General features: G+C 31.2%; 1 long non-coding RNA gene across 1 annotated transcript; it reads left to right on the top strand.

Annotated features, from left to right (window-relative positions):
- Nucleotides 1–7,225: 7,225 nt before the first annotated feature.
- On the top strand, nt 7,226–10,165 carry LOC121231886 (uncharacterized). The gene is made up of 4 exons (XR_005930037.1): nt 7,226–7,940; nt 9,655–9,863; nt 9,943–10,001; nt 10,131–10,165. It is a non-coding gene; the product is annotated as an uncharacterized lncRNA (long non-coding RNA).
- Nucleotides 10,166–10,931: the final 766 nt, after the last annotated feature.

The raw sequence follows: 10,931 nt of genomic DNA, 5'->3' as shown, positions 1-10,931 counted from the left end.
CTTAAAATCTCTAGAAAAGTTTTTAGAACCCCCAAGTCCTTTAAAATGTTTCTAAGCCATATTTTTTAAGGTTCCCAGTCTTGCCTCGAGACACAAGCATGTTTGTCTAGAGACGGACCAACATCAAGGCTAAAAATGCTTCAAAGGAACCTTGTCTAGAGACAAAAGTCATCTTGTCTTGAGACCAGCTAGCATCAAAGCTAAGGTAAGCTACAATGGAACCCTATCTCAAGACAAATGAACTTTTTATCTTAAGACAATGAAACATAGAAGCTAAGGTTTGCTTCAGGGGAGCTTTATCCCGAGACATATAGCATATTGTCTTGAGACCAGGTCATTGTGTCTCAAGATCACAAGCTCCAATGGTCATATTTTTGTTCTTCCTGCCTTGAGATAAGGGGTTTATGTCTTGAGACATATTGGTACATGTTGCATTAAATGAGTGAAACAAATGCTCCTAATGGCTTGAAACTCCCTTCAACAACTCCAAATATCCATAATTCAATGAGAGAGTATAAATATCATTCAATGGCACTCATATGAAGATAAGAAACATGTAACACCCAGAATTGGCGGGTCCTATGTTGGACATGTAGCCTGAAAGAAACATGAGTGGCGCGGTCCTATCCGCCCAACTAGCGCCATTGGCATATTCTTAGGGCATTTACTTGGTAATAGAGTAAAAGGTAAGGAATATTCTTTGAAGGATGTGGTTATGTGAAAATGAATGGAACGGTAAGAGTATTAAGGGTTCTTTGGGTAATGAAGATGATACCAAAGGTAAGGTACACCAAGTTTGTCTAGTTACTATACAAGTTACTTCCTAACTAGATGGTCAGGATGAATGATAAGGTAAAACAAAGGTACATAAAGATTATGGAATCTTGAATACATATCCATACAGATGTTGACCCTTGAGAGGATAGTATTGAAGGTCAATGACACATGTTAAGTTCCTATGGAAACATGGGTTTTCTATATATATATCTGGATATGAGTTGGAGAGAGGGAGAGAGAGAGAGAGTTATCTTCTTCCTCCTATTTAAAAACGCCATTTCTGTTTTTACTTTGAAGCTGATTAAGGGTCTTTCTTGCTAAGCTAAAGTTAAGGATTGGAGTTTCTGCAAAATGGTTGTTTCATGTTCAAGGTAAGTAATCTGGACTTGCATTTGGACTTCTTGTCGAGTAAGTCTGTTTACGAGAGTAGATAGCAAATGAAGAAGTAAGGCTTTGCATGAAAGTTGATGGGGGTTCTGATGATAATAAAAGTTATATGAATGGGGTTTAGTGGAATCACTATGTCTTATAAGCAGTGATTTCTACGTTTTCATGTTGGATGTTTGGGATCTAGAGACCAAGCTACCGTTCGTGGACGTCAAGTGAGTCCCTAAGCTGAATTTTGCATGTGTGTTATGCATTCTAGAAACTTCGACGAAAATATATAAAACCATGAGATTTGGGCTAGGAAAGTATGATATGATGATTCTGATGAGAAATGTATGAATTATGGACTTGTGTGTATGGATTGCATGAAATCTAATGGTCTAAGCATGTAATAGGAATATGAAGATTGAAATGTATGCGTGTATGTGTCTAAAAACATGATATGGAATGTGTTTGCTATGAATGAGTTAGTATGAGTGATGAGTCTGTGTCTATCTATAGAGTCGTTTAAAGGGGTCTATCGGGACTTTAAACACGGATATCTAAAAGGAAAGGAAAAGGAATGTGTCTGTTATGAATGAGTTGGTATGAGTGATGAGTCTGTGTCTATTTTCTATAAATTTTATACTTTTTAAATATTTTTAATGATTTTTATATTTTAAAAAATTATTATTTTTTGAATTTTTAAAATTTTAAAAAATTAATTAAATGCTTACATGTCTGCCACACGGTAATCCACGTGTATGTCACATAAATAAAGTTAAAAAACGTTAACTTTTTCATTCATTTTAGAATAATTTTACAAAAAAACCTAAGCTTAAAGACTAAAAAGGAGAAAAGTTAAATGAATGACTAAAATAATTTTTTTATAAAGTTGAAAAGTCAAATAAATCATTATGTCGTAATTTTGTTATACTAAACAATATATACACTTGTCAATGTCATCAACCTAATGGAATTTTTAAATTCCACTTTACAATGTAGAAACTAATTTTCTTTTAAATTATATTTATTTAGTTAAAAAGAATTAAATCATTGTGTTTACCATAGGAAATAATTAATAAAAATATTATATTTAAAACTTTAATTTAATTTTCCAAACAAAATAAAGTGCCTATTATATTGATCATATTTGTTCTTTTTGATATAATGCATTTAATTAGGCATAGTCCTTTCTTAACTTTTAAATAGGAGGATCATGCACTTTAGCGAATTCAAACCCACATCTTCTTACACTAACAACAATATTAATGTCAATCAAACTAAGACTCAATCGGCAATAAAACAAATATTTAGTAGATGTTAACATTTCTTATTACATTAAATTGTTTTACGATCCCTTAGGTTTGCTTCCCGTCATCATTATAACCTCACACATTAATCTCAAAAGTTTATTATCTTTTAAAAGAAAAAGGAGAAACTTTCTTCGGAAGAAAAAAGATAAAAATAAAAGAGTTTGTAGTCACTTTTACACGTAAAATTTACATTATAATTAAATTTTTTAAAAATAAATTTCTTATAATAAAACGGATTAGAGAAATAAATAAAATAAATTGATCAAGTACTTGTTTAATTGACATTGATATTATTGTTTACTCTTAAAATTTATGACTTCAAGATGTATATTCTTCTTTTCAAGCGAGTGCTTAAGTTAAAAGTTTGATAGAAATTAAAAGTAGATTTATATATCTCATATATATAGTACAAGGTTTTAAATAAATTATGTTTATATTATAATTTGTTTTTTTCTAAGTCGCCCTCTCTATTTAAAGCATTTATTTTCACTTTAAGTAAATTATATTTTTATATATTATTTTTTTAAAATTTATATTAGATAATTTATTTTAAATATAAATTAATCATTATACATATATTATAATTTATAAGGCCTTTTTTTAAAATTAATTTTATTATTTTTATAATAAAATTATTTTTTTTACAATTAATTATAATTATTTTTCATAAATTAATTCATTTGATAGTTCAAAATTTTATAATAAAAAATTTACATATCCATTTATTATAATCATTTTAAAATAATATTTCAAGTCCAAAAATTTTCAATTTATTTTAACAATTGAAATTTCTATTTATTATAATAATTTTAATATAATAATTTCAAATTTCTATTTATTATAATAATTTTAATATAATAATTTCAAACTTCATAATAAAAAATATATTTTATTTATCTACTACTAATATGTATTATTAATTTTTTTGTTAACATTAAATTTGCCTTACTTTTTTTTATTTCTTTTTAAAAACAAATATATTAAATATTAGCTCGAGAGTCTCACGGGTATGAAAACTAGTGTCTATATATGTATATATACATTTATATATAAAACCAGATCAAGATTCCTAACTAATGAAACTTTGATCACTTGAATACATAAATGATGAGATTATATTTTATGCAAGTATTTAATTCTCATGTATTCTTAGTAAACTACAATCCATTGTCATGATATTAGAATTTTAGTCTCGCAATTCGTACGACCTTAGGCGATTTTTTCGCTTTAAATGCGTTTAAGTTAGCCTAGCTTTCACAAAGTGAGAATTCTCGATAGAAATTCTCCAATGCACCAAAAATAATGCGAAAACAACTCAAAGACAAAAAAAACTTGAAAGAACAAAAGAACTATAGAAAAATAACGCCTACAAGATGTTTGAGTAAATGCTTTCAATTAGTACTCACTACTAAAGAATGAAATACAATGGATCATTACAAATGAGGCGGAGACCCTTTATTTACAGTTGAGCTCCCTTAAAACCAACGATACAGATTGAGTTACATTGACAGTCGAGATTAAAGCCTATCTGCAATTGAGATTCTTAAGGGATTGGCTCAATCCTTTAATATTACAAAACCATATCTTATCATATTACAAATATTCTAAGATTACATTTCATATTTACCAAGGTAGCCCTAATTTTCCACAAGTTCTTCACTAGGCCACCATGGCTTCAAGTAGACAGCTTCTCCACATGTTCCACAAATCGGGTTAATTCAAGTGAGTCGAATGAGCCCCATTTAATCGATTGACCTCCATGGGATGCTCTTTGCACAATCGTCATAGGATTTGATCCATGGCCTGTGACATTCTCCCTCACTCATTCTTGTAACACCCTCGTTGTGTTCTTGAAATGACAATGCCTCGTCTGATTCCTGACTAGCCTCTCTGTTAGGTAGCTAAGCCCCTTGAAACCTTTGCCTCTAGTTCCATCGTCTCCTAACTCGAACCGTTTCACTCCTCTTTGGTACATCTTGTTTGCAAGAGCCCAACGCTCTTACTTCCCTACATTGTGACTTGCCTCGATTGTGATCCTCTTGATCCACACAAATAGGCTTTGGCATGCTCACATTGAATATTGGGTCAACCTTGAGTATTCCTGCTAACTCTCGTTTATAATCCCCTTGGCTTACTTGCTCTAAAAATCTGAAAGGTCATGTGTCTTCGCCAAGCCAACGGTAAGTCAAAATGAAAAACACTAGATAAGTGTTTGAAATGTACCGCGCTCTATCGTAGCATTTACTTGATTCGACTACTCAGTTTGCATCACTACTTTTCTCCTAGAGTTTGATGCACAACCCACCTCTTTCATAAGTGGTGGCCCTACATATGACTCAACAGGTTTTATATCAATTTGTCGCCCCTCTAGCATTTCCAAGAGGGTCTTTTGTAGCATTCCTTTACTACTAAGTCAATATTCTTTCCACCATGAACATCTTTGGCTAGCTAGATTGTCATTAGTACCTTGGTCCCATCCTTCATGTCCCGACACACCGACACAACTCATTGTTGTTGAGGATCCAATATGCACATACAATCTTCAAAAGTAACCAACAAAAAATTAATCTTATCAAGAAAATTCAAGTCAAGAACATAGTCATAATCATCCAAGTGAATTACCTCAAAGTCTTCATTATCTTTCCATTGACTGATTTGTAGCTTAACTTCTTATGTTACTCCCACAATTGGAACCTATTTAGAATTTACAGTCTTGATCATCTTGTTCGATTTTCTAATCGAGAAACCAAGTTTTTCACGACTTTCTACTATATAAACAAGTTTGATACCCCCATATCAATAAGAGCACTCTTTCTTTGACTTGTGATGTTGATGTCTACATACATCAACCCTTTTTTGCTTATGATTTCTCTTCGTTTTTGTATAATTAAGTATCATTGATCCAAGCTTTAAGGCCTTATTCCCATTGGACTTTTCTTTCTCTTTTTTACTAATTACAGATAGTTTAAATCGCTCTATACAATCCCATATCCTATGCAGACAACTACAAAAGAAGCACTCTACTTGCTTTTTCTCACTCTTTGAACCTCTTCGCTTTGACACAACCTATGATTGAAACAAGACTCATCATTGCTTTATCTAGCTCATCCTCCTCTTCGATGGAAAAAAGAACGAATTGTTTTGGATAGTACCTCACCATATACAAATTGTCGCAAAAGAAGCACTTCACTGGCTCTTTCAATTTATTATTGGGTTTCCCCTTCCAATTTGGAGGTTTCTCATTGCCACCATTCTTTTCATTTCCAACGTTTCCATTTTAGTCTTATTCTACCTCATGGTCTCTGTAACATCTCGTTTTTAGTGAAATTGAAACAATGGTTTTGGGACCACAAATCCGATTCAGAAAGAAAATTTATTTTAATATTATTGCATGGTCTGCATTATGATATGAATAACGTATGAAAAATTTCGATAAGAAAATTTTATTGATTTCATGTTTAATTATAGAAAGGACTAGGGGTGTGCAAAATTCGGGTAAAACCAAAAAAATTTGGTTAACCGACCGAATTCGATTAATCGGTCGGTTAACCGAATTTTTTTCGGTCGGGGGTCGGTTAATAATTTTTTAATTTTTCAGTTAACGGTTAATTCGGTTTGAAACCGGTCGGTTAACTGAATTTTTCAATTAAACCGAAAAAATTAATAAAAAAATATCTAATATAGATAGGCCTAATTCATTTCATGCAATCCTACAGACCCACATCAGATTATTTGAATTACCCAATTCATAATTACACAAACTACCCAACCCAACCCAATTATGAATTACCCAACCCAACCCAATCTTAAAAATTACAATTAATTTAATAAATAAAAATAAAATCTAAAAAGTCTAAAACTAAAACTAAAAATCTAAAGTAAACCCAACATTAGTCGGTAGTTAACAGAGAACAGACGAAAGGAAAAAAACCCCTAAACTCCAAATCCCTAATTGAACCAGGCCAGCCACCTTCCGTCCGGCACTCTGGCGTCTACCAGGTCACCATCCATCACCGGCGTCTACTTCTATTTCTAGTATTCATCTCAACTTTTATCAGATACATTAGATACTAGATAGTGTGAATGTGTGATGTTTTAGTTTGTCTTAATGTTCTAATACAGATACTGAGTCTGACTCCTCTTCTCTAGCTTCTACAACCCGCAATTTGCTTGACTGGTCTACCCCTCACCACTCTGTTCTCTTTCACAACCATTCATTTTCGATCTCAAAGGCTTTCTCCAAGATCTGCCTCTTCCTTGTCGGTGACTTCTCTGTTTCAATTTCTTTATTTTACTTCTTTAATCTGTTTTTTTCTTTTACTTTGATTTGTTTAGATCAATATATTAAATACCCACATCCCTATTCTCTCTCGTCAAGTCCTCTTCTAGTTCACATCCTGTTATAATTCCCACTAATTCTTTTTTTAGATCCATTGATTTCATCTTTCTTTTTCTTTTTCTTTTTTTTTATCAAACAAACATATTATTCCATCACGATATGCTTTTTAAACAAGATCATTTGTATTATAATCAAGTTGTTGCCTTTGCACCTCATCTTTATTCTATTCATTGTTGCAAACAAAATTAAAAGCTTAATTGCTAATTTTCTTGGTAAATGAATAAAAAAAATAAACACTATTACATATATTTATAATGATAAATCCAGTAATTCATATTGGAAACTGTTATATTTATAATTAAATTGGGTAGGGTAGATAAAATGTGTAGATTTGTTGTGGTACTGGGTGGGTAATTTGAAGTGTAAAAGTGAGCCAATTAACTAAGGAAAAGTGGGGTATGATTGGTACAAAAGACAAAGACATTTACCTACAAACCCAAATTCCATTTTTTTTAACATAGACAAGTGAAGTCAAAATCTAAAGAATAATATATTAAAGGTTGAAACTTAACAATAACTTTGGTGAATTACAGCAACAAAGTTAGTTCAATTATCTAATGCTATTAAACCTTCTGATAAATCATTAACCTAAAAACCAATGCTTCAATACTTCAATAATTTCTATGCAAACAATTAATTTTAAAAAATAGATCATTCAAGCTGGATTCATTATTTTTGAAATCTGCATTTGTTTTATAATGTTTTGTTCATGGAAAATGTGTTTGGTGAATGAACAATAAAAGCTGTTTTTTTTTCTAAAATGCAAAATGTTGAAACATTTCTTGTATCACTGTGCATTTGAAACATGTCTTTATCACTGTACATACTTTTATGCTAGAACTTGTATGCTAGAAATGTATAAAAGCAGAATTTATTTCTCTAAAACTTAACATCAAAATATGTTTAATATTATAAATGTATTTTAATTTATATATAATTTTTTTCTTGCAAATGTCTATCGAACCAACATCTATTGAGGGTAGTGTTACACCTCCTACTTCGATAGATTCTGAAAATTCGGGAGTTGGAGCTTCAAGCCAAACAAAAGGGGCTACTGGGAAAAGAAAAGCCACTCCTCAAAGGTCAGAAGTTTGGTCTCACTTCACTAAGATTATTAATAGTGAGGGTGCAAGTAAGGCTAAATGTAATTATTGTCAAAAGGAATTTTATTGTGATATATAAAAAAAATGGTACAGGGTCATTGAAATATCATATTGGTTCATGTAAGAAAAATCCTAGTAATGTTGTTGACACTAGTCAAGGACAACTAGTTTTACCTAGAAAGAGAGTTGAAGGGGGGAAGGGCTTATTTCAACTTGGAGATTTGATCAAGAAGCATGTAGGAAAGGATTAGCACAAATGATTGTGATTGATGAATTACCTTTCAAGTTTGTTGAAAGTGAAGGCTTTAAGAAATTTATGTTTGTGGCATGTCCTAGGTTTCATATTCCTTCACGAACTACTATGACTAGGGATGTTTATCAACTGTATTTAGATAAAAGGGTCAAGATAAAACAACTTTTGAGAAGTTCTTACTCTAGAGTTTGCTTAACTACTGACACATGGACTTCTTTACAAAGAGTTAATTATTTGTGTACCACTGCTCATTTTATTGATAACGATTGGAAATTGAATAAAAAGATTTTAAACTTTTGTCCAATTTCTAGTCATAAGGGTGGGTCCATTAGGATGGTGATTGAGAAATGCTTGTTGAATTGAGGGATTGATAAGTTGTTTACTGTTACTGTTGATAATGCAAGTTCAAATGGTGTTGCTATTGGTTATTTGATAAAGAAATTTAACCCTCGAGGGGGTTTAGTTCAAAATGGTAAATATATTCATATGAGATGCATGGCACACATTGTGAATTTGATTGTTTTTGAAGGCTTAAAGGAAATGAATAAATCTGTTGAACGTGTTAGGGGGCTATTAGATATGTGAGACAATCTCCAGCTAGATTACAAAAGCTTAAGGAGTGTGTTGTGGTAGAAAAGATAGAGTGCAAGAAGATGTTGTGTCTTGATGTTTGTACTAGGTGGAACTCGACCTACTTAATGTTAGACACTGCTCAGAACTTTGAGAGAGCTTTTGAGAGATTTGAGGAGCAAGATACAAACTTTAGGGCTGAACTTGAAAGGAGAAAGGGTTGGCCTAGTATGGATGATTGGACTAATGTTAGAGACTTGAGGGATTTCTTGGAACACTTTTATAAAGTCACTTTGCGTATATCTGACACTTCATATGTCACATCCAATAATTTTTTTGATGAGCTTTCTGAAATTGATATTCTTTTACGAGATGCTCAGTTAAATAGTAATGTTGATTTCAATGTTATGGCCATCAAGATGAAAGAAAAAGTGTGATAAGTATTGGGGTGATATTGATAAGATGAATTTGCTTATGTTTGTTTCTTGTGTTTTAGATCCTAGACAAAAACTAAAGTATCTTGAATTTGCACTTAGTGAAATGTCTAGTTCTGAAAAAGCTTCTGAAATGATGCAAAAATTGAAGGAATCTTTGTATGAATTGTTTGATGAGTATAAGCCTTCACTTCATAGTACTTGTAGCCAATCGAGTGTGTCAACACATGTTTCTCTCGGTGAACCACAACAAAAAATGAAAAGGCGAATGCAAGCTTTGTATAAAAAACGTTAGTTGGAAATTTGTGGTGAGGATAAAACATTTGAGTTGGATAAATATCTAGCTGAGGCTAATGAGGAATTTTTTGAATATTTTGATATTTTATTGTGGTGGAAGTGAATAGCCCTAGATTTCCCACTCTTTCAAAATGGCCAGAGATGTGTTAGCTATACCGGTTTCTACGGTTGCTTCAAAGTCTGCATTTAGCACCTGGGGACGTGTGATTGATCAATATAGGAGTTCTTTAACTCCTAAAATAGTACAAGCTCTTGTGTGTACTCAAGATTGGATTCGAAAATCATCATCACAAGAAGACATCAAAAAGATTGAAGAACAAATCCAAGAGCTTGACAAGATTGAAAATGGTATATTTATTGTTTTATTTTAATAGTTTCAATTTTTTTATCATATCACCGCTACTTATTTATTTGATTCAATGTTTAGACTTTTCTTGGAATGCATCAGAGCCTACCCTAAATTCATGAGCTTTCGTGAGTTGAAGGGTATGCTTACTATCTTATTTTTGTTAACTTATAATCTGTTCGTTTGTTTATATTATTTGATTTTTATTAAATGCATATATTTAATATTTCTATTATATGCTAAATTGTTGTACATATTTTTTTTTGTAGATTTAATGCAAAAGGAGATCTTTTGGAGAGAAGAAAGGATACAAATGGAAAATATTAAAGACTTACATTTCAATTATGTGTTAATTTCAAGACTTATGTAATGTTTTTAATTATGTAGTGATTCAAAGACTTATGTAATGTTTTTATTTATGTAGTGATTCATAGACTTATGTAATATTTTTAATTATGTAGTGATTCAAAGACTTATGTAATGTTTTTAATTATGTAGTGATTCAATTCGGTTAATTCGGGTGATCGGTTAATTCGGTTAATTCTTTTAATTCTGTTAATTTTTAACCAAAAATAAAAAAATATAATTTTCGGTTAATTCGGTTAACCGACCAAACTAACTGAAAAATTTCGATTCGGTTAATTTTTTTGAAAAAATTCGTTTCGATTAACGGTTAAAAATTTTGAAAGGTCGGTTAATTCGGTTAATGATATTTCGGGTCGGTTAATCGAATGAACACCCCTAGAAAGGACCAAATTGCATAAAATGAAAAAGTTGAGTTCTAGTAGCTACAAGTATCAAATAGCTATGGAATTCAAAATTTGAGGTCCTTATATGGTCATTAGACCATTAAAAGAAGTTAGTAGATATTTTTGATGATTCATCCATGGAAAATTAGAAAAGAAAAGGACTAAATTGGAAAAAAAGAGAGTAAAAGATGATATCTTAATTAAATAGAAAGTATTATCATTTTATATAATCTTTTTACCCAAATTCTATAGAAACTGTAGGAAGAGAAATAAAATCAAGCAAGCTTAATTAGGTAAGTAATCATGTCTCGTTTTTAGTAA

The sequence above is a fragment of the Gossypium hirsutum genome, chromosome A07 (genome assembly GCF_007990345.1).
Source record: "Gossypium hirsutum isolate 1008001.06 chromosome A07, Gossypium_hirsutum_v2.1, whole genome shotgun sequence".
Taxonomy (NCBI): Eukaryota; Viridiplantae; Streptophyta; class Magnoliopsida; order Malvales; family Malvaceae; genus Gossypium; species Gossypium hirsutum.
This window is presented reverse-complemented; position numbering and strand designations above follow the sequence as displayed.